Source organism: Ochlerotatus camptorhynchus, unplaced genomic scaffold (assembly GCF_037179485.1).
Source record: "Ochlerotatus camptorhynchus isolate MF236.1 unplaced genomic scaffold, CSIRO-AGI_Acam_v1.1 ptg000069l, whole genome shotgun sequence".
Lineage (NCBI taxonomy): Eukaryota > Metazoa > Arthropoda > Insecta > Diptera > Culicidae > Ochlerotatus > Ochlerotatus camptorhynchus.
The window spans coordinates 170629-193604 of record NW_027040559.1 but is presented as its reverse complement, the minus strand read 5'-3'; the positions used below and the strand labels follow the sequence as shown (position 1 = coordinate 193604).

At 41.0% G+C, this 22976-nt stretch overlaps 1 pseudogene; it reads left to right on the top strand.

Annotated features, from left to right (window-relative positions):
* Positions 1-14148: 14148 nt before the first annotated feature.
* On the top strand, positions 14149-19617 carry LOC135697214 (alkylated DNA repair protein alkB homolog 8-like; annotated as a pseudogene).
* Positions 19618-22976: the final 3359 nt, after the last annotated feature.

Genomic DNA, 22976 nt, shown 5'->3' with positions numbered 1-22976 from the left:
AATGATGAACGAATCATATACCTTGCCGGTGGAAGCAACTCGGGATGAGTCACCAGAAATTTTCATTTTATGTTGCTACCGGGATCCGAAGAATGTTGAATTCCGTAGCGGCACCAACACAGGATCCGCAAATGTCATCATTGCTCAGGGCAATCATCTCAGCTGCATCTGAAGTAAGTCAAAACGGACAAGATCGGCATAATCCTTAAGATTGCCCACTCATATATTTTCGGTCGAATATCGATTTACTGAACCATTTTCTTGTGTTTTGACAGTCGACGGCGTCGCCCATAATGAAATAGTTTTTGCAAGGTCGTTTCCGCGAGAGAAGAAGAACACGTCCCAGATAAAAAAAGAAGCCAAATCAGGGGCGGAATGTGCAACGGCCTACTGAAAATTCATCAATGAGATGATTAAACACGTCTCAGTGAATTTGTCATCTCTATCGTTCTCCCGTTCTTTAAATGGTTGAAGGAGTGTGACGTCAAACTCCGTCATCCATTTAATCGGCTGGAGAACGAAAGAGACAACAAATTTACTGGGCCACACCTGTTTACGCTAATTCATTTTCTATACGTGACTTTGGTTCCAAACACCAACAAATCGTGAAGTAACAACCCAATTTCATTACTTCATTATGGTGGCTACCAAGCCTTTGGGATTTTTTTTCCTTATTAGTGATTTGCATCGATTTTTCTCCTTTAGTTTACTTAAATCTTTGGTTTTTTAGTTAGGTAGGTTCCGATTCTACACATTGTAGTTTAATTTTCATACTTGTGATCTTCAAATTTAGGTTTTGATGAGTTCTTTAGTGGGAATGACAGTGGAATTTAGTGGAATTAAATGGAAGATAACCGAGGGGGACGAAAGTAATCTGTTCTATATTTCTTTTAACGAATTTAAATAAAATTTGCTGAATTTCTCGAATTTGCTTTGAATAAACCGATTTCATCCACTATTCATCGATAATCTTGAATGTGTTAGAATTATCGAGCATTATGCTGATATTATTTTTAGTGTGTAGCGTATTTTCCTGGGCACCTGCTTTTGTGATTGTTTCAAACCCTTCAAGCTTGATGGCCAAACTTGACCAAACCATAGATGCCGTATCGATGCTTATGTTCACCGGATGTCAGGGTAGTCCAAATCATAGTCCGTGATCTTGAAGCGACTATACCCAAGGCAAAGATGTAGGCCTATTCTGCGCGGCGTGTGAGGTGAAGTGACGAAGGGATGGAGAAGTGACAATGGGTGAGGTGAGTCTCCATGCAAATCAAACGGAGAATCACCTCACCCGAGGTGACAATTGTCACTTCACTAGTGACAGCGAGTCATCTCACCTCACACGCCGCGCAGAATAGGCCTAATGAATGCAGTTCCTCTTTTTCAAATATTTCTAGAAGACTTCCTTTACATGATGGTTATGTTGGTTTGTGTGGGCGTGCCTTGAATTCCTAGTAATCATCGAGAGAAGTCATTGTTTACAAAAGCTGTTAAGCGAACCCCACACGGTAAGAAATACTGTCAATACTTACAAGTATTGACAATAATATTGATGATGTGAATACAGAAATATTTTCAATACCGATGTATTGACGTCAATATAAAATGTATTGACAATACGATTATTGTCATTACAAACTGTGTAGGGTCCACTTTACGCAATACTTCCAGCTCTATCTGTAGATTTGTTTTAGAACATAGATTTTCGAGCTCAACCAACAATACAGAAGGGCGGATCAAATAAATTGTAATGACCTTATCTCGCATACCGAAGCTCATCTATCCAATCGAACACCACTATCGAATAGCAGAGAATTCCCCCTTCCTGATGGTGCTGGTGGTTTGACAAGGCAAGCTTCGGTTCACGAGGAAAGAGCATTAAAAGTTTGATTACAAAAGCTTATTCGCCTTGTTGTATTGTTGGTCGAGATTTCGCGATGTTCCCTTCTTATAAACAAACGGGTGTCACCTTTACTTGTCCTGATAATTATAGAGATGTGATCCTTTAACAGAGATGTGAACGATAGAAACAGATATCCGTTTTTAGAGATTTAAGCTCGATTATATCCGATATAATCGATACAATGGATTTGTCCGACTATGAATCGATTAATTGAACTTTCGAACTAGTTTTGGCAACATTTGAATAAATCTGGGACTTTCGTCCCCCTCGGAGATAACCTTTTTACTTATGGCTTTGTTGTCGTTTGGAGGCGAGGTAGGCGACGATTGTTCGTATTTGACAGTCACTTCCCCCCCCCCCCACCGGGTCAAAATTTAACCAAAAGTTAAAAAAAAAAACCGACAAATGGTTCAGAACTTTACACGCTATTTCAAAAGAATGGTATCCCTTAAAACTAACTCGCTAACACCAGGGTCACTAATAGCACAAATCTCACAATTCTGGACAGATTTGAAATTTGGCCGTAATTGCTTTTGTAAACAAATTGCTAATTTCTCTTGAATTAAAACTCAATATCATGAAAAAACTATACCAAATGATAGAGGAATCATTCCTCTACCTCATAATCATGATGCAGCGATCGCTCCCATGGCGACAAAGATGGCGTTCTCACCCGTAAGGAGATAATAATAGTATGGCGGGCCTCGATGGAGGGGCTAGCTCGTGCGTTCGCGGAAAGGCTACGCTGCTAGTATGCTATGCTCACCCGTTGGGCGGCGGCGATGCGGTACTTGGCTCCTAAGGCGGGACGAACCTTGGACGCGATGAAAACGTGGTTTGAATAACCCGTGGAACGGCGATGATGTTTAGCTCGCCTGTGAAGCTACGGTGGTGCTTGGCCGTTAGGCGACAATGGTGTTGCAGAGATTATCCTTGAACCGGTGGTGATGCCGGGACTGTCCGTGGAATAGCGATGGCGGTGGCTATTGGGCCGCCCGTGATACGGCGGCGATGCTTGGGACCGACCGGGGAATGCAGATCGTGATGGAACAGGCAGTGGATGGGTTCTCCGGTAGAATGGCGTCGACTAGAGTAGTGCTTTCAACACCACGTGTCTTTCTTCAGCCGCTCGGTCGGAAGGAAGCTGGGCCGCCTCAGTCCTCTCGGTCTCCGTTGTCCTCAAATGACCTCCGCTGGGGAAGATAATAACGGACTTTGATCGAAACAAGCAGAAAAAGGCCCAGTAGATGGACCTACCTCTCCAGTTACTACATGGACGTCACAATTTCTCCCACTACCAATGATTTTGTTTGTCAGAACAGAAAATTTACCTTTTCCCGAATCCTTTCTCGTTTCTCCTCCTTCTAGCAACTGTATTTCTTCCTATTCAGCTCTCTAATCACTAGCCTAAGTTAACAGTTCGTTCCACGAACTGTCCCTTATCTAGAGAAGCAAACTTTAAACTAACCTTCACCACATGCAAATATCGCACGAATGATTTTAAATTAACAACCGCGCGCACTACGACCATAGAGGTAACTCTAATACTAGTAGGTCCCGAAGAAACGGGCTCAACTTTTTGGCTCAGCTCTTGTACTATCTTCGGTCCCAAGCTAATCGGTGCACCCTCGAAACATAGGAACATCCACGAACCCCTCATTTTATCTGTCAAACTTTCATAGCGAATCAAAACAAACATTGTGTAGTACTGGAATTTATACTAGAATGGGGTACGTTAATCGATTTTCTTGGGACCAATAGGCTAGTCAAGTAGTGAGCCAATTTAAAATCGTTAGTTTCCACCGGTTGCTACGACTCCCTGCGGAGGTCACGGACAGAATGATCCAAACACTTTGATTGCCGAGCATATCAACCCGAACCCGAATAATTGATGAATTTACCTTACGGTCGACCGGCAGATGGAAATGATGTGGAAATGATAATTACGTTTTGCTACCTGGCAAATCGTATGGAATATTTTTTAGTACATCATCACTTTTATGGTTTTGGAATTCAAACCTAGGTGTCGCATGTACTGGTGCAGTTTCGCATAAATTCATCAATTGATGAATCTACGCGAAACTGCACCAGTGCATGCGACACCTAGGTTTGAAATCCAAAACCACAAAAGTGATGATGTACTAAAAAATATTCCAACGTCATTATCATTTTCACATCATTTCCATCTGCTGGTCGACCGTAACGTAGATTCATCAATTGACTCTTTGTTTCTTGTGAAACGTTCCTTTCAGTGGCATCATCCGTGGTTTCGCCATTTTTCTGCAGCGAAGCGGCGTGAAATGCGATGTTTTCCGCTGGTTCCAACCGCTGTAAACAAAGTGACTCTGTGCCATACTGCGAATAGGGTTGTGCTGGCTGGAATTGGGCTTTGAGGTTTTTTCAAAATTTTTGTGAGTTTCCAAAAGGGTTTGGAACTCGGGTCTAATTTAGAAACATTATTTTCAAAAGTTTTGTTCCTCAGGGCAGATAATCGCTTTTTAATTTGTTTTTGCAAATCCCGCCAGATAACTTTCATGGCAGGATCGCGTGTTCTTTGATATTGTCTCCTACGGACATTTTTAAGACAGATCAAGAGCTGAAGATCATCGTCTATTATAATTGAATCGAATTTAACCTCGCATTTTGGTACTGAGGCAGCTCTTGCTTCAACTATAGAAGTAGTCAGAGATTCAAGAGCATAATTAATTTCATCTTTGGTTTGCAAAGGAATGTTTGGATCGAAGTTATATTCCATAAATGTTCGATACTGCTCCCAATCAGCTCTATGGTAATTGAAAGTAGAGCTGTTGGGACTACAAATTATTTCTTGGGATATTTCAAAAGTTACTGGAAGGTGATCAGAACCGAAGTCAGCATGGGTAACCAGTTGGCTACAAAGTTGACATGAATCAGTTAAGACCAAATCAATAGTTGAGGGATTTCTTGCAGAAGAAAAGCATGTTGGACTGTTTGGATATTGAATTGTGTAATAACCTGCAGAACAATCATCAAACAGAATATTACCATTGGAATTGCTTTGAGCATTATTCCATGAGCGGTGTTTTGAATTAAAATCACCAATAATGAAGAATTTAGACCTATGACGGGTAAGTTTCTGGAGGTCACCCTTGAGAAAATTCTTTTTCTGGCCTACGCATTGGAATGGCAAATAGGCAGCTATAAACGTAAGTTGTCCAAATTTTGTTTCAACAGAAACTCTCAAAGTTTTAAAAACTTTGTTTTCAAATGAAGAAAGAATTTTATGTTTGATTCGTCTATGAACAATGATGGCAACGCCACCACAGGGTCCATCAAGACGATCATTTCTATAAATCAAATAATTTGCGTCCTTCTTAACCTTATGGTCAGGTTTAAGGAACGTTTCAGTTATAACGGCAATATGCACGTTATGAACTCTAAAAAAGTAAAATAGCTCGTCTTCATTATCCTTAAGAGATCGAGCATTCAATTTACAATATTTAATGCTTTAAAATCCATTACTGAATTTTAAAGTAATGACAATATTATTTGCAAATTTTACACCAGTTTGAATAGCATCAAACATGGAATTAGATTTAAGCATATCAGAAATCATGTCAATTGGCAATACTTCGACTGATTACTGTATTGCTTGAGCCCTTTAACAATATGCTGTCGAATTTCTGATGATTTCCTTATAGTTGAATAATTCGTCAACCAACTGATGAGCATCCATATGACTGTCCTTCAAATAAAGGATGATATTTATTTGAGAATTGGCTGTAAAACATAAAGGGCTCAGAGGACAACAATTGAAGGATAGGATGACTTGCAAATGCATTAGATTAGATTATTAATTCGATTGTTTACATTTACATATTGAATAGCCATGAACAGCCATTCATCATGGATACAAGAATGTATAGTAGTGTTGGTAGACGAAACTTACTCCACCACGAAATAGACAATTTAAGGTTTCCACAAGGAGTAGGTTACTCCACACAGTGTGCCAAAACACAGTGTGCACATTCATTGTAATCCATGGTTTTAAATATGCATGAACTTTAAAGTTACTGGCAACACTGTTACTGGCAATGATTTAATCATTGTTGTTGACATTTTTGTTTTGAAACCGTGACCGTGAATTTCCATCATGGCCCGCCATGGATTAGCACACATCGCAATGTCTTTTCACAAAATATTCAGCCAGCGTTCACACATTCGGACCACCGCGCATACCAATTGCCAAAACCAGGACAATCGCTCAAATGATTAAGAACAGCTGACTACGGACTAATTCCCGGAAGGTCAATAATAAAACCAAAATACTCTGGCTATTTGGACCAGAACTAAGATGTTCCGGGCTGTTCGTCATGTAAACGAGATTTTATTATCCGTCTGATCATTTCTTAGCCAACTTCACCGCTTCGTCCCATTTAATTGACCACCGCGAACAGTGCATCTGTCTTGCCCGGTTCACCATTCAACGATCTCCGCAGCCAATTTCGATCCCCGGCGAGCTTCTCCCTGTGCCCGATAGCATAAGTGCGTTCCAATGGTTCCAACATCAGCAGTACATTGTAACGCACGCCTCTCAGCCTGCGAGATCTCGACCACCGAATACGCTTCCTGTCTCTAAAAACGAGTGGCTTAAGCGCCACCTCCGAAGAGGACCACTCGTCAAGGTTTGATTTGCCCGGCAAGAAACCCAACCTCAGGGCGGGTTTATGAATGGAAGAGACCGAAATTTAGTTTAAGAGCGATTCAGCAGACTGAAATTCCATGAGGGATTCCAAGAGAATCCAATGGTCTTAAACGAAAGTTGAAGTTAACCGTCATTCTACCGTAACACAAAAACCCCACTCACAATTATCATCACTGGAGGAACTCTCCCTTTCAGATTTCCTCCCCCGATCCTGACACGTGAGTGCGGAGCCTGTTTTCCCAGGCAGTCCAACCTGGAGTAAATTCAATTACAACAAAAATACTACAAAAAATAACGCAAAATAGAACGATCGAAACGTGAAGAATCTAACCAACAAAAATTAACATTACGGAGAAAGCTTTTACTTTACGAAAACAACATTTATTTTATGGCTAAATAACGGTTTATTCATGACTCTTGTTCCTTCCCATTTTTGTTCGTTTGTTTGCTAGCTCTCCCTAAACGTGTGTGCGGTATCCTGATATATTTCTAGCGATAGCTAGCCTAACTTGCAAATTTTCTTCGAGCTCATGTGTTTGTGTGTGTGTGGAGATTCGCATGCGTTTATTTACTCACGGTAGTCATTGTCGTCGCTGCTTCACCCGTGTCGGCCCAGAAGCATCCCTTTGTCGGAGGGAGGTCGGCAAAGTAGCAGCCTATTCAAACGGTGTTGGTGTTGCACATTGCACCCCGGACTGCTATGGTGCGGAAATTCCCAATCGAATTGGTTCTAAACTAGCGCCGACTGCCGGTGGCGCAAATGTCAACGAGGGGATCGTCGAAGACGAATAATGAATTTGAGGATTTGGCCAACGCTCTGCCGGAGAACAGTTGAACGGTGTCTCCCTTCCGAATTCTCCCCCGAACCGGGAACCTTGAAGTTGAAGCGTGGGGTCTAGAGAGCGCGATTTATTTCCTCGATTGCGGTGTGCCGAGCAAAGCCATCTATCGCTAGAAGCGATGCGGTGCGAACTCCAATCTGCACAACACGATCCTACACAAAAACGATCCTAAACAAAAAGCCGTCGAACGGCTGTTCGACACATTTCAGTTACATCTCCACACAAAAGACACTATTCACCTTACCTTTCTATAACTTTGCACACACAATAAGTGACCGCGCAGAACTTTTTACGTACAGTTTGCACTCTACAGGCTAACGAAAAGGAACAAAGATGTAACATTAAAATCGGTCTTTTAGACTCCTCACATTTTTAACTTCACATACCACGAAAAACACACCGCGACACTAAGTACCTTAAGTACTAATTACTCGCACTTCCGCCTCTTCCACGGTTCAAGTCAAGGTGAACGAGTAGAAGTTCCAGATACCCTCAGATAGGCGTGATTTCAACGGTCATCGTGGCCGGAAGTACGTCAAATTACCGAAGTAATTCAACGACCTTTCAAACGACAATTTCTAACATCTTTCTCTCAAGAACATTCAATGCTACATCTCTTTCCTTGTCATGCAATTTCAGTATACTATCTTGCTCCAATCTATTTTCGGTTATTCTTTTATACGAGAGAACGGTTCGGATTCGAACCCCGGACTTTGACGAACTGGTAGCGTATTCGGGTCAAATGGAGTGAATTAGCTGAACGTATCGGGAACTTGTTGGTTTTTGTATGACAAGTGTAACTATATCTATATATATGGACGTACGTTCCTTGGCGGTGAATACATTTATGAATTTAATTGTAAAAACGAACGTTCATGCAATTTACTAAAATGTGAAAATTGTATAATAGGAATTCTGTGCAAATAAATCACTAAATAATTAAATGGAAAAGCGTACTTGTTACAACATTTCCCCGGCGGCTGTAAAATCCATCAGCAGTCGGTGAAACTTTATCGCCTGCACGAGGGGATCTTTCGGTCGAATAAGTTTATCTTGTATTAGCTTACCCAACAGAGGTGACTCTGGATCACCGTCTTGGTTCGGATTCCACTACTTTTGTTCTCACAAACCAATACCAAAATACCGGGTTGCCAAGCATGCCATTATTCACAAGCAAACAATGTCAGTTGAATGACGGGCACTCTGGGCACACTGAGAAAAAAGTTGGCAAGAGTGTGTAGAGTGACCACCCTTTGGGTTTTCACGTTTTACCAATGTTCGTACCACCTCTGATAGCGATGGCTATGCTGCTCAGAGCAGCAAATGACTTTCGTTAGAATTATTTACATCATCCTTTTGAATGATTTACGTTAAGCGTCCATTACACATGTCAATATATTGACAATAAATTGACATACTGACAATATTATTGAAAAGGTGATATTGATGATGATGATTGATGACAAGTATTGACGAAAAACTGATTTTCATTTCACTTTGTCAATACTCAGAATATATTGACAAAAAAAACAGTCAATTCTATCAATATCATCAATATACGAATATTGACAACATCAATGGCAATACGTTTGAAGCCTTTTAACCTCAATGTATTAAAGTCAATATTACTTTCTTAATTTCCCCACACAAGAAACATGGATCAGCGGGTCAAAAGAGAAACGTCCTTACTGGACCTATGCACTGAAAAAGTTTTCATATAGTTTCCATTGGGAACGCACATGATATTTTTCCAATAACAAAATTAATGATTTTTATCTGAAATTCAAATAACGTTCATACGATCACATGAATTGTATATGACAAATCACATAAACTTCATTGGACACATAAGGTTCATGTGGTTTTGTGATGCGATTCCCAATTATGAGATCACATGAAAGTTAAGTGAAATTTTAATGGATATTTTCCATTGGAAATGTGATTTATTTTTTGAGTGTGGAAAATACTAACTACACACTGAATTCGGATAACCTGAGTCGGTAAAATTTTACCCGGTTTTTGAACTACTGAAAAAGTCGGTAAAAATTCAAATTACCATCACTCGTAAGAAAACAATAAAATCGACACATTATCATTGAACGGTTTTAAATAGGTCCGTACAATTTCGTAATAAATTTCAAAATTGTTGAATTGGTTGGTACTAGAAATACTCAGAGGAAGAGATGGGCGGAGAGAATGTTTTGAGCCAAATAAACTGTCAAAATCTGAGCCAATCGAACATTCCCATTAGAATTTTTCCGAGGATTTCTTATTCTTTCTAGAATAAATTTGAAAGTATTGCAATCGAACAGAAATTCAATCCCCTTTATGTTTTGTGTGCTTCTCAAATTCAACTAGGTTTTGGAACCAAAAACAATACAAAATGATCTTCGTTGGTTAATGAATGGCACCAAGAAATGTGCAAAATATTGCGATGCAATCAATTATTATTTTGCATGTAAATCGAATCAAAAATAAAAGTCATTTGAAATGCTAGCTTCTAGCAAGGGTTGCAAGATAATTAAGGAACAAATCCTTGCTGCCGTATTGTATTTTGTTTTCTCCGCCTATCACACCCTCTGAGCATTTCTAGTTGGTACTATCCTTTCACTCCACTGAAAGTTCCAATAAGAAACTGTCACTGTTTGTTAGAAGATATGATTTCTCGACGGTTCCGTCAACGCCAATATCAAATGTTGTAATTTTTTGACAGGACACAGAAAATACACAGGACAACATGATAACAAATTAATGGAATTGAATCAAATCGATTGTCGACTGTGTGGAATTACCACTCGTGTTGAATAACCCACGTTCATGGTATGCAGTTTCCCATACATAAACTATTATGCTGATATTTTGGTAAACATTCCTAAAGAAAAAACTTGCATATATTATTGAATTTGCCTTACATGTGAAACGCAGATAATATTAATTTTATTTTAAAGTAAAAAAAAAAACAAAATTACATGATTATGCTTGTGATTTTGTAGAAAATGAACATCGATATAGACGAAGCCTGGGTAGTGATTGGCGACTGTAAAAGGAAACTTTTTTTATTTAGTTTGATATCCATTTTATATCACACACGAAGATTTAAACAAAATGCCAACACTGCATGCGTGAAGGTGCATTGTGAGTCAGTCGGTTTAAATGACGTACGTTCTCCCTCCTCTTGGGTGGGGGAAGAATATTGAGAAAGTGAAATGAAAATCAGTTTTCAACAATACTCGTCATCAAACCATCGTCATCAATATTATCTTTCAATAATATTGTCAGTATGTCAATTTTTTGTCAATATATTGACCTGAGTAACAAACGCTTTAGTGTATTGTCATTAATGTTGTCAATATTTATATATTGATTATATTGTAAGGAAAATTGACAATACGATGTTTGTCAATATATTGACATATGTAATGGGCGCTTTAAGGGGCTGAACCAATACCAAATGCTTTTCAATGAGTATCATTCTGCAGAGAGCATTACGCATTCCAACTGAAGGCCCTATCCCTTTTCATAACAATGTTCAACTTGTATTCGAGAGGAAAATCATCTCATTTAAAAAAGACCTGAGGTTTCATTCGAACAGAGGACGGTGGTTTGGTACAGTGTGCAGGCTCAACCATCCTGGGGCACAGAATCAGCAATCAATCTTCGTCAGCAGTCCAATAATGAAGAACAAATGAGCTCCAATTTATTTCCATTTGTGCATGCAACATGTTACAACACGCTCCACACACTGTATAATTCCATTTCATCAAATTCCAATCAACGCTAGCTATTTTTTGTTCCCAGCAACAGAGTTCGGAAAACCTTCCTCTGAACCGAAGCTTGGAACCCTTCAGGTCATTGTTCATTTTTGATTTACCCGGAAAAAAGCACCCATCAGACGGGAAAAAAATATGAGCCCACCTATTACCATATGCCTGCCTGCACCGGGGTTTCCTCGTACCGTGCCGAAACCATGCAAAGGAGAATTTATGTAAATTTTCTTTTGTACCTCGCAGTAAGTCACGTAAAAAATGGCGCAATCCACCCAAAAAAAAAAGGACGAAAATGTAACACACATGTTAGCTAACGTGCTGATGGTATAGCAAGAGCTTCACATATCACCATCATCATCGTCAGTCAGTACCTACACGGTTTAGCAGAGGACCCGAGTTCTTCTCTTTCATCAGAACTCTGTGTGAAAATACACCTACTAAAATACACGGAAAAACCACCTCGAGAACCGCAGCTAAAATGCAGAAATGAGCTTCCACCGACGACAATGGAGACGTTAAGGAGAAGCTTCCCACCCCGAAAAAAAAAAAACAGGTTTTGATTTTTCTAAAAATATTGGAATAAGAAGTTGAAAATCTAAAATAAATTAGTTCTTTTTTATCTCAAATTCGTAAGAAAATTTACGACTAAAAATATTTTTTTTTTGCGCTCAGTGCTGAGAAGTGTCACTTTCCGACACTGTTTTGATTAATATAATGGCCTACTTTTTTGAACTAAAGTTCTATAATTCGACACTCTTTGGAATGCAAAATAGCTATTTATGCAACAAATTGTGAAAAGAAGATTTTTCGTAGTTTATCCAACGAGCCTTGCCAAGTTGGATGATTACGACGAGTGCTGACGAAGTAACGAGTGAATTTTGCAACGAGTTGCATTGTTTGCACTCATACGAGTGTCGAAAAGCAGTACTTTTCCGCACTGTTAGTTTAGTTAGGAAAAGTAGGACGTTATTTTTTTCAAAACAGTGTCGAAAAGTGACACTTTTCAGCACCGAGTGCCAAAAATGCTACTCGTTGCAAAATTCGGCAAGCATCGTTGGATAAACTACGAGTCGTGCTGAAAAAACTACAAGGGACAGCCCTGTGGGGTTGTGAGCAATGGTGACGTAGGACTACATGGACTTATATAATCAATCTTATTTGTTAACTGCAGCAGGAGCTTGTATTTTGTGTAGGAATATGAATTTGAGCGGGGTTCTCTCTGTTTATACTCTTTAGTATGACGCGCTTGACATAGATGGCCCACAATGACTCACGAAGAGCTACTGATTCCGGCTTCTTCCTCCTTCTATGGATGCTCATGTCGGCTGCAACTCGCTGCTTGCAGAAAGCTTTTCGTTGTGTACTGAAGAACACCACCACTCACCACGAGGTGATTGAATAAACACCATTCGGTGAGACCGGATGGAATTCAACTTTGAAATCTGTGTAAGGGAAATCGCTTTTCGCAGGCAATCGGTGATAATTTTCATTCGTGCAATTTTCAATAGTGACATTTTGAAAAAGGATAGTCTTAAATTCAACAGATGCGTCGAAATATTTTTGATCGATTGGTGATAATATTATTGAAATTAGTCCAGGGGCAGCTGAGTTATTAACGTTCAAAATCTTTCATAATTTTGTCACATGTTACATTTTCGGTTTTCGCAAAGTGTACACCAATATAGAAATCACAGACGTAGTCCTACGTCAAAAAGCTTCTTTTTTGCAACTTGTTGCATAAATAGCCGTTATACAAATCAAAGGAAAAAGCCAAGGGGTGAGACAGCTTTACTCTGAGTTGCTTTTTTGCAGCGAGTAAAGGCCCAAACGCAATATGGGTGGAAGCGGAACGGAAACGGAAAGTTTGACAGTTGTCACAAATGACATAAAGATGCCTAACCAAAGTCGATTTGGTTCTAACTAGTTTTCAATCCGACAAGTAGGCTTACTCAGATCGGTCTTTTCCGCTGCCGCTGCCATTCCGCTTCCGCTGTCATTGTGCTTGGGCCTTAACTCGCGAGTAACTCACTGTACCCTAAACTGTACCTCAAAATTTAGTCGATGTTCATCGATGTTTTTGTCTAGTTACTCCCTGTTACTCCTTGGCTTACTCTGTTTATCCCTTTCACACACTGAAAAAAGTTTTGGCGTGGATTTTCATCTTCTTCTTTGTGCCGATTGGCTGCTGTTGCTGCTGTTATTTTTTTGGAAGTGCTTTTTGTTCGTATTCCTCCGTTTCAAAACGTTGAATGTGAATTAACTGTAGGTAGGTGGACATGTGCGATTTGTTCTCGTAAAATAACCACTGGAATCGTTTTCAGATGTCCACCGTGGAGAACGTGAAATCGTTGTGGGAAATCACTGGAATACATATGAAATATCTTCCCTGTTGGATAAAAATCCATTAACATCCGGTTCCTAATTCGAGCTTCGAAGGAAACGCTGCCAACCACTACCTCAGAATGTTCAGCCAGAGCATCATCACAGTCGACACGGCTGAAGTCGAAAAGGAGGAGGACGATGAAGACACAGCTCCCAATATTTCCGGTGAGTACGATCGTCATCCGGACTTCAAACCCATCATCGATCTAAACGACGAAATCGAAGTGAAAACCGGTGAGGAAGACGAAGAACAAATGTTCTGCGTTCGCTCCAAGCTACTGCAGATGGTTCAGAAAGAGTGGAAAGAAAGGGTTCTTGGCGATCTGAAGATTCTCAAGAGTAAATCCGATCCAACCAAGTACGGGATCATCGCTATAGACTTTGCTGACGAGAAACCGAAGAACAAAACATGCTCCGAATATAATGAATAATAGTTAAAAAAAAACAACTTTTTTCCTTCTGGATGAAATATTTTCTCTAAAGAAGTTCAACTTCAACGGAGACTTCCTTAGACGACCGCAGCAGAATCTTGGTGGTGTATTGCAGAAAACGGCAGGTTGTTGAGCGATGGGAACGGGATCCTTTCGACGCGTATCGGAGGACTGTGGGGGTACGTATAATTTGCCGGATCTGGAGTATTCGGTCAGGCGGATCGAGTTCTTCTACCACATAAAGCCGGTTGTTTGTTATTGTTTAGCTTGACAGCAGCTTTTCGGCTTCGCATCTTCATATGTTGCTGTGATGTAAAAAGTGAGAATGCAAATGACAGTGGTCTTGCTCACTGAGCAAAGTGAGTTTCTCGAGGTGCCTCAAAAGCAACTCTAAAATTGCTCATGATTAGGAGCTGTCTTGCCCCTTGGAAAAAGCAGACTTTCTTGGATTTTTTATATCTTTTTCCAATATTTTTGGAAAAATTAAAACGTGCCAGAAAGTTTTTTTTCTCGGCAGTAAGCTTCCCGTTAAATTGCCATTTCGAATGAGCGGCGAGATGTGACGGCGTTTTTGTTCACATGGCTTTGACATTTCACTCTCAAAGCTCGCTCTTGCGCGCCGACATTGTGTGCCAGAAGACACGAAAAAGTGAGGTTATAGTGTATTATGTTAATTTCATACCGTTTTTTCTGCACCTTGCACCCATTTCAAAGAACGTTATACAGCTCACGTTATTCCACGGTGAAGCCTTGTACGTGATTGAATCTAACCTCTCTCTAACCAGACCGCCTGTTGGCACTGGGAGTCTTGCTCCATCCGTTCCAGGGGGGAAAAGTGATTTACTACCGCACAATGCACCCTATCATGAAAGAGTTACAAAGTGAATAAAAGCTTATACTTGTTCGATAAATTCTTCCACCAGGTTGTGCGAGTAGAAAACGGAGATCCCACGCACGTCAGTGGCGAAGGGTTTCCGAAATAAACGGATTTTTCCCCGATGTCAACATTTTTTTTATCTATGAAGTTGCAAAAATCTGCTGCAAAAAAGCGATGGCGGAATTGATTCAAATGAATGCAAATTTGATTCCTGCTTTCGCTGGAGATTTTGTGTGTGAATTCACTCATGGATGAAGAGCAGCACAATAGGAAAAAAAATGGGACGGATGGTGCTGCCATCTGTCAGCGTGAGCCAACAACTGAATAACACCACTTGATGAAGAGCACTCTCGAGAGCAATGCATGGACAACAAGGATCGTTCACCTCTAAAACTATGCATGGAGATTTTTTTCCCTATATGAACTGAACGTGTAAAAACAGAAGCTGCTTTACATTTACTTGTGACTCTGTTTCCATGGAAAATGAAAAGAGCTGTTGAACAGGAGGATCGCCACTCACGCTGAGAGCAACAAAATATGTAAATGACCAACATGCTGGGGAGCTCTGCTCTGAAAGCGTTCACTGCCGGGAACAATCACAGCGTTTGCATGCATGCTTTAGCGGCGAATGACCGGCTGTCAATTGATGCACACAAATGGCACGTTAATATTTTTCATCCGGAATCACATTTCTCGATTGTCCTTCAAAAAGATAAGTTACCTATCTTACAGTTTTTAGAGGCTTAAGAGCCCCCTCCCTCTCCAGCGTAAACAATCGTCCATACAATCTTTTTGGAATTTTTTATGGACCGTAGACATTTGTCAATTTGGCCCAACTCCTACTAGACATAGAATTAAGTGAATTTTGTTACAAACAAAGATCAACGAGTTATTGGCTCCGTAAAGCTAACGCGATTGAGCCTTCCATATAAACGAACTAAATAACCCTATGAGCATCAGAAAAGCATGTTTCTGGTAGCCTTATTTGTTGTTTTGTTTTGATTCTGCGTTCCGTTTTGCATCCTTCCATTTTGCTTAACTCCACTTCATGTGCTAAATGACGTTGGAGCGACGTGCAGATTAGCGGCGTTCAAACTAAAAAGTGTTCAGATTAAAAACAATCAAGTTACCGGGGGTACACGGTACACTTTCCGCTTGATCCACGCCTGAGTAGATCGAAGAAAGAACAACAGAAACGAAATCAACCCGTTCAACCGCATCGGAAAACTATTCGAACGGAACTAACCCAAATACTCGTACGGCAACATTTGCTCAGGCTAACTTCTAAGAAAACTTCCGTTCACGTTCAATTGCCCCGCAATCCAGTTAGATATTTATTAAATCAGGATCAAACTGGACCACTCGTTTCCTTACACTGTACTCCGATGGAAAATGGCTTTTCCTCCATTCCAAGATGAAACTATCTTGTTACTGGACCGGCAGCATAGAAAACCCCTCCAAGAAGCTGGTGCCTTTCCCCATTTCCAAGGCCCCAGCCAAAAGGCTCTTTGTGGTTACGGACCAAAGATTGGATGAAAATTAACTTTTGCTAACTCCACTACCCCGCCCCCCCCCCCCCCCCCTCATCCATCCCACTGACTGCTATCAAATTCCTTGCCATTGCGGGAAAACGGAATGTTCTCTACCTGTTGAAAATGGGTTCTCCACCACCAGGCGGAATGAGAAAAGTGGCTTACCACCAGCTCCCATTTGAGATGATGATGGCAAACAGAAGAGCTTACGGAACAATTCATTTCCACCGGGAGGGTGGCTAGGGTGCCGAACGGTCGGTTCCTACTGCGTGGCACGTGACCATCATCCTCATCATCATCATGGTGGTAGTTCTAAATCGATTGGATTCTCCAGCTTTGTGTTCGTTTCTTCTACGGTATTTGGTAAAAAGCTGGGTGCTTGAAGTGGATGGCGGTCGGATTTCAAATCATTCGTCTATTGTGGCCATTAATGGAGATCCTGCCAGACAATGGCGACAGAGGACTTTAAGCTTCAGGCTCAATGATTACTGCCAAATCGATGTTTACAAATTACCAAGCACCACCGCACAGAACAGAAGTGGAACTTCGCATCCGAAAGTGGTTACACTTTTCATTAGCGAACACTAGCGCACCTAGCGGTGGAAGGCATCTTCTGCCTGCAGTGAGCCAATTTAAAATCGTTAGTTTCCACCGGTTGCTTTCACGCTCTTGGGTCATTCGTGACGTGTCCGGGGTGAGATTTGAACTCGTGACTTTGGCGTGAGAGGTATGAATGCTGTTTGACAGATAAAATGAGGGGTTCGTGGATTGTCCTATTTTTCGAGGGGTGCATCGATTAGCTTGGGACAGAAGATAGCCAAAAAGTTGAGCACGTTTCATCGGGACCTCCTGGTCTTAGAGTTACCTCTTTGGGTAAACTGACTATAAAAAAACAGTGGAGTTTGATAAACTTCAGCGAAATCTCGATGAAGACCAGAAAGCTCCAGGACATTAACTTCAAGAAAATTTCAGGAACTTTACAGAAGTTTCAAGAACATCATGGAAGTTCAGACTGCTACATGTATGTTTGAAGCGAGGTTTAAAGATCTTGAGGAATGTCCGGAGAACTTTGGAACACTTCTAAGAACTTCAGAGCAGTTCCATGAGCATTAGATAAATTGTAAAAAGGTTATAGATATTTTAATAATAAAGAAGAAAAGGATTAGGAAAGTTACGTGAACATTGGGGCACCATCATAAACATTATGGAAGTTTCGAGAAATTAAAAAAATAGAACTTTTAGAGCAGCAAATATCTAAACATGGACCAACAGGTTTGTTCCATAAAAAGGGAGAAAACAGCAAATAGGGTTACCAGTAGCTCGCTTTCTGCTGGTCATAGGGTTACTTGAAGTTCAAATTAAAAATGAACCTCGTTAATATGCACGAAGATTATCGGGGGTCCATGGTAGTTCCAATAATTTCAAGATAACCAGTAGAGCTTTAGGGAAGTTAAATAACCGACAAACCGACATGACACTTAATTCTGACTAATGCCCGAAAATTGTTTACGGCCGATTTAAATGTGCAATGATCCGAACTGTCAAAACCATACGATTTTTTGATCTAGATAAAAATAATTTGTCCAGAACAGATCAGACACGAACTAAATCATAACTTTTGCATGCGGGCTCATGGCTTAGCAAAATATTTCCAGCCAGATGTCAGTAGGGTGCTTTGATCAGAAATTTTATTGTTTTTGCTATGGTCATTCATGTCGGTTTGTCGGTGGTTAAATCACCGACAAACCGACATGAAACTTAAACTAAACTATATTAATCGAGAATCCATAACGGCCGATTCAAATGTGCAGCGATCCCACCTGTCAAAACCATAGAAATGTTTTATCTAGATAAAAATAATTTGTCCGAAATAGATTAGACACGAACCAACCACATTGTGCTAACACCCACAGAAACACACTTCGACACACTTCAAACACCCTTCCACGGTATGATAAGCATATTTTTATTCAATTCTGGCACCACTGCAAATAATGTTTACATTCGATTATTATTTTGTTGTTTTGGTTTTGATATTGTTGTTGTTGTTTACAGTTACAACGATTCGACCCCAGATGGGTACGATTGAGTACGAGGATTATCGGCAAATCTCGATACCGTCGGAAGTGATATAGTAATGGATTTTCGGGACACCACAGGACAACACTTGAATGTGGATTTGCCCCGAAGGTCTCTGCTCGTGATGTCCGGTGAAAGTCGATACGGATGGACTCATGGAATAACGCTGAGAAAGATGGATACGGTAAGGTTGAATAACAGCCTTAGGAAACGTGAATAAAGAGTATCGTTTACGTTCATAAAGTTGAATGACGGCCCTTGCCGTTGCCAGTTTAGTTCTCTGTGTGATACGTATCAACAAGAAGCGAATGATAGAGCTGATCGTATCAAAGAGAACGCTGCCCAATTGGAGCTGGAGGCACTCGCCGTGGCCACGAATTGCAGGGTTCTTGGAATCGCTTAGTCCCGGGGCCGTCCTGCTGGGGTTGAATCCTCAGATCATTGACTCGGGCTGCGATCGGAGCGACGGATTATTGAAAGTTTGCACCGCCCGTGGCTTCATTTGTGGTACAATTCGACTGCCTAGCGTTACCCTTTAAAGCGGCATGTGCAGATGCTTGCATCTGCATACCCGTTATGCATCACCTGGCATCGCGTGAACGTCGTAGAGGTAAGCGATTGGGGAAATGTGTCGAGTACTTCGCCCAGGAGGACGGGCACTGATTTAAGAAAGGCAATCAGGCTATATACGGCAGAACAAGCACAACAATAAACCACCGCGGGATGGAGAGCCGGAGAAGGTGGTTCCGATTGAACATGGCGACGGGGAATCGGTGCTGACGATTCCCAACAACAGGACGCAGTTCCAGCATCAGGATTTGCTGGTTCCTTGGAAGTTGCGTGGCGTAGAACGGCAGCAGCAGGAAGCGAAGGTAACTTTTATCAGGTATTACCCTGAGTTCGAAGAGACGGAGATGTTCGAATTGTGTTTGGTACCTAATAAAAAATAACCATAAACGAACGATAACCCAAATCATTGAACTATTCCACAAATGGTTTGGATGATACCCAGAACACGTCGTTAAGCAAATTAACCATACAATTTTTATTAGGGGTGGTGGGCGGGATTAGCGTGGAAGATAGTTACTATGACCAGGGGAATTGGTGTTATTTTTAGAAAAGAATGAATATTTAGACCATTAAGGTGATCGATCGACTTGACTTCATCCGAAATGTGGATTTATTTAAAATACCAATTCATTTACTCATCATCAACCGCTTTCACGACACTGTAGAAATTGACCAACTCGTCATAGTTATAATTCTCCAGCTGGTCTGTCAATTGCGGCAGTTTAGTCTTCACAATGACCCAGGCATTACACCCTTTGAACTTTAACTTACCGACAGTGTTGGAAAAGTTCGCGATATTTCACGAAGTTCTCCAAGGGAAAAGTTCGCGAGTCATAGTGAGTTTTCGGGAACTTTTCCATCACTGCGTTACCGATGTACATATCGGTCAGAATCTCGTAGATGCGGTTCATCGTTTCGAATGTCCAAATCAATCAGTGCCGGCAGTATCTGGTGGTCCTTCGTCAGCTTGTTGTAGTGAACGATCTTCGGCTCGATCAACTTGATTAATCCGGGAAAGGTTTGCTCGTTGATATCTGAAAATGGGTGCTACGCTGTTATGAATCAAATCGAATTTGTTTAAAGCTGTTACATACTGGTTGAAATCTCCAGTTTGATCCGTTTCTTGATGGCTTCCTTCAGAATCTAAATGGTAGAAATGTTGTCGCTTCTGAAATTCGCTTCCGCCTAGCCGTATTCACAAATCAGAAGACGATGAAGACGTGACGGGGAAAGAGCCTATTCCTTTCGTTTCTATAAATATTTTTCGGTATTTCCGGGATACTGTTCATAAACCAGTTGTGCATTTCAGCCTGAATGAAGGCGCCCTTGAGAGTGAGCACTTCATCAGGCGCCAGATTAGGCGCCCATTTCGTCTTCCTCCTCAAGTGAGAGGGCCAATGCCCGTTTCATGGATTAATCTGCACACAAACAACAGCAAAGGAGTCGCAGGAGGATCTGTCATTGTCAGCGTTATGTTGTTATTATTGAGGATATGGTTGCCAGTAAATATATTTTTGACAGCTCGGTCCACACGTTGAAACACATTCCGACACCCAAAAACAAATTGGAAACACAATAAGCACAGACACAAGGTGGCAGAGTGACTTACCCCCTGTAGTGTTGCCATGTGGTACAATCCAGTAGTAGTGGTGTTACACTGAAAAAATGCAATAGCAGGTGCGTCACCAAAGTTTTCGAGCCGCTCCGTCTGTCACTTCGTTTGTGCTACTACCAACACTACTACTGGATTGTACTAGCATTTTCACCAAATATACTAGAATGTTTTGGTTCTATCTCTTTCATTCTACTCAAAACTGAGATCTAAAGGAATCAGCTACGAAAGAGGATAAAATCCAACTGTCTGGTGGACTGCTGAAGCTCAAGAATGAATCCGAAACGGAATTGTGACCGATCAACGGTGAGCTGACTGCATGGGACAGTTTTACGGAGTCCCTTGTGAGGCCTCAGTTTGCCGGTGCAAGGCAGCATGATTCGCACGATTACTGGAGAGCATGAGGATCAAAGAATTAAGATAGTGAGCTACGTCGCTTTAAAGTGATGATGAATCTAATTCTTTCCTTTGTCCACAGATACCAACTGATGATCCTGCTTTCGTTCGGCTACAGCAGAACCGTCGAAAACTATATGAAGAAAAAAGTTAAATTTTACGGCGTGCAAGCAGCTGATCGGATCTTCCATCCGGAGCCGGTGTTCCGGTGTTCCGGGGCATTCTTGTGTCAAGCCTCACCTGCCAGGATTCCTACCACGTCTCCTCGCAGTACGTCCGCAACCGGATTACGGCTTTGGTGCTCCTTCTATGTGGAACCTGCAAACCAATGAGCTATAAGAAGCGCCACGACGTGAAGACGTGTCACGAAAGTCAATCGTGTCGCTGCCAAGAAGGACAATAACCTGCTCAATTCGAATGCCACGATAATGGGTGCCATAGGGCCAGAAATGGGAACGGATTCCGGTACCGGTGGTGAGTCCGAGGCAGATGACGATGAAATGTTCGATGCAGATGTGGAAGACAATCTAATGGACTCGGGCACCATGCACGGAGCTAATTCGAGCCAAATCTTTCTAATTGAAATAAAATACTCACCAGTATCCCTATTTTTAGTTATTATTTACAAAAGGAAAAAAAAAATGAAGCATGCAATAAAATGAATGACAGCAGCATCAAAGCCCAAACACGAATTAATCATTTTGTTCAAACATTTTCCACAGAGATGGCGCTGTTCCGCTGGTAGGAAGTGATAAAAATCCCCATATAGAAATTGAGAGAAGTGGGAATAATTCGCTTTCGGTGCATATTCAGGTGAAAAAAGTGAACGACAACCTAAACAAATTAATCAGGAACTTTGTCGTTCGGTTTTTTCCCGGAAATTATTGTTAAACAAGCTACAATTAATTAAAAATTATTTTTCCCCATACAGTTTTACCTGCTTTACTACCAGCTCCCAGAGAGCCAAAAAATTCAAATTTGAGAGAGAGAATTTGCTCTCACGACCTCAATCTCTCAACATGCCATGTATTTTGTTGACACTCGATTTGTGATTTCCCTTTCACAGATTACAAAATAGAGTACCTGACACTACAAAACATGTCTGGTACCTCTATATATGCATTTGCTTTAACATTTGAAGTCCCTTCTTTTTTACATATTCTGCGCAAAAGATACTTTATGCCCCACCCCATACATAAAATTTGGCGGGAAATTCTGTGAGGGGTGAGCTATTTTGTGTGCAGAATGTATAAAAAGGAGGGACTTCGAATAATAATCTAAATGCATATATAGCGGTACCAGACATGTTTTGCACTGCAGTGTCCTCTGTAAACAATTATAGGAAAACAGATTGTGTGTAGTTTCCGATAGATGTCGCCGCAAACAGCAGCAGTGACATCTGATGGAACATGAATGCTTGACAAAATGATTAATTAATAACGATTATAGGGGAATTTACGTATTCTCGGCAACCTAAGCAGCGACCTTCTTTCTATAGCCTTTTTCTCTATGGAACGCACACATATGCAGTATTGGTTTGTTTACAATCTTTTGCTGCCAGCTGCTCTAAAAATTTCAGTCAAAAGAATTGTCAAAAACTGTTTTGAAACGCTTTTACAAAGCTCCAATCTTCTCTAGTGAGAGCGAGTATTGTCGGCAACCAGTTTTTCTTCGGCAACCGTTCCATTTGAGCTGCATGTAAATCTGCTGTTCTATTATCGGCAAAATCAGCTACAATTTGTAGTGCGTGTGTTTCATTTCAAGAAAACCCTGCTATATTGCTTTTTCTCAGTGGTAAAAATATAGTCAAATTGAAGCTGAAAGCATAAAGACTCGTTTGCATGCATTCAGCGAAGTGTTTTCGTAAGAAAATCCAGTGAAAATAGTGTTTCAATTTG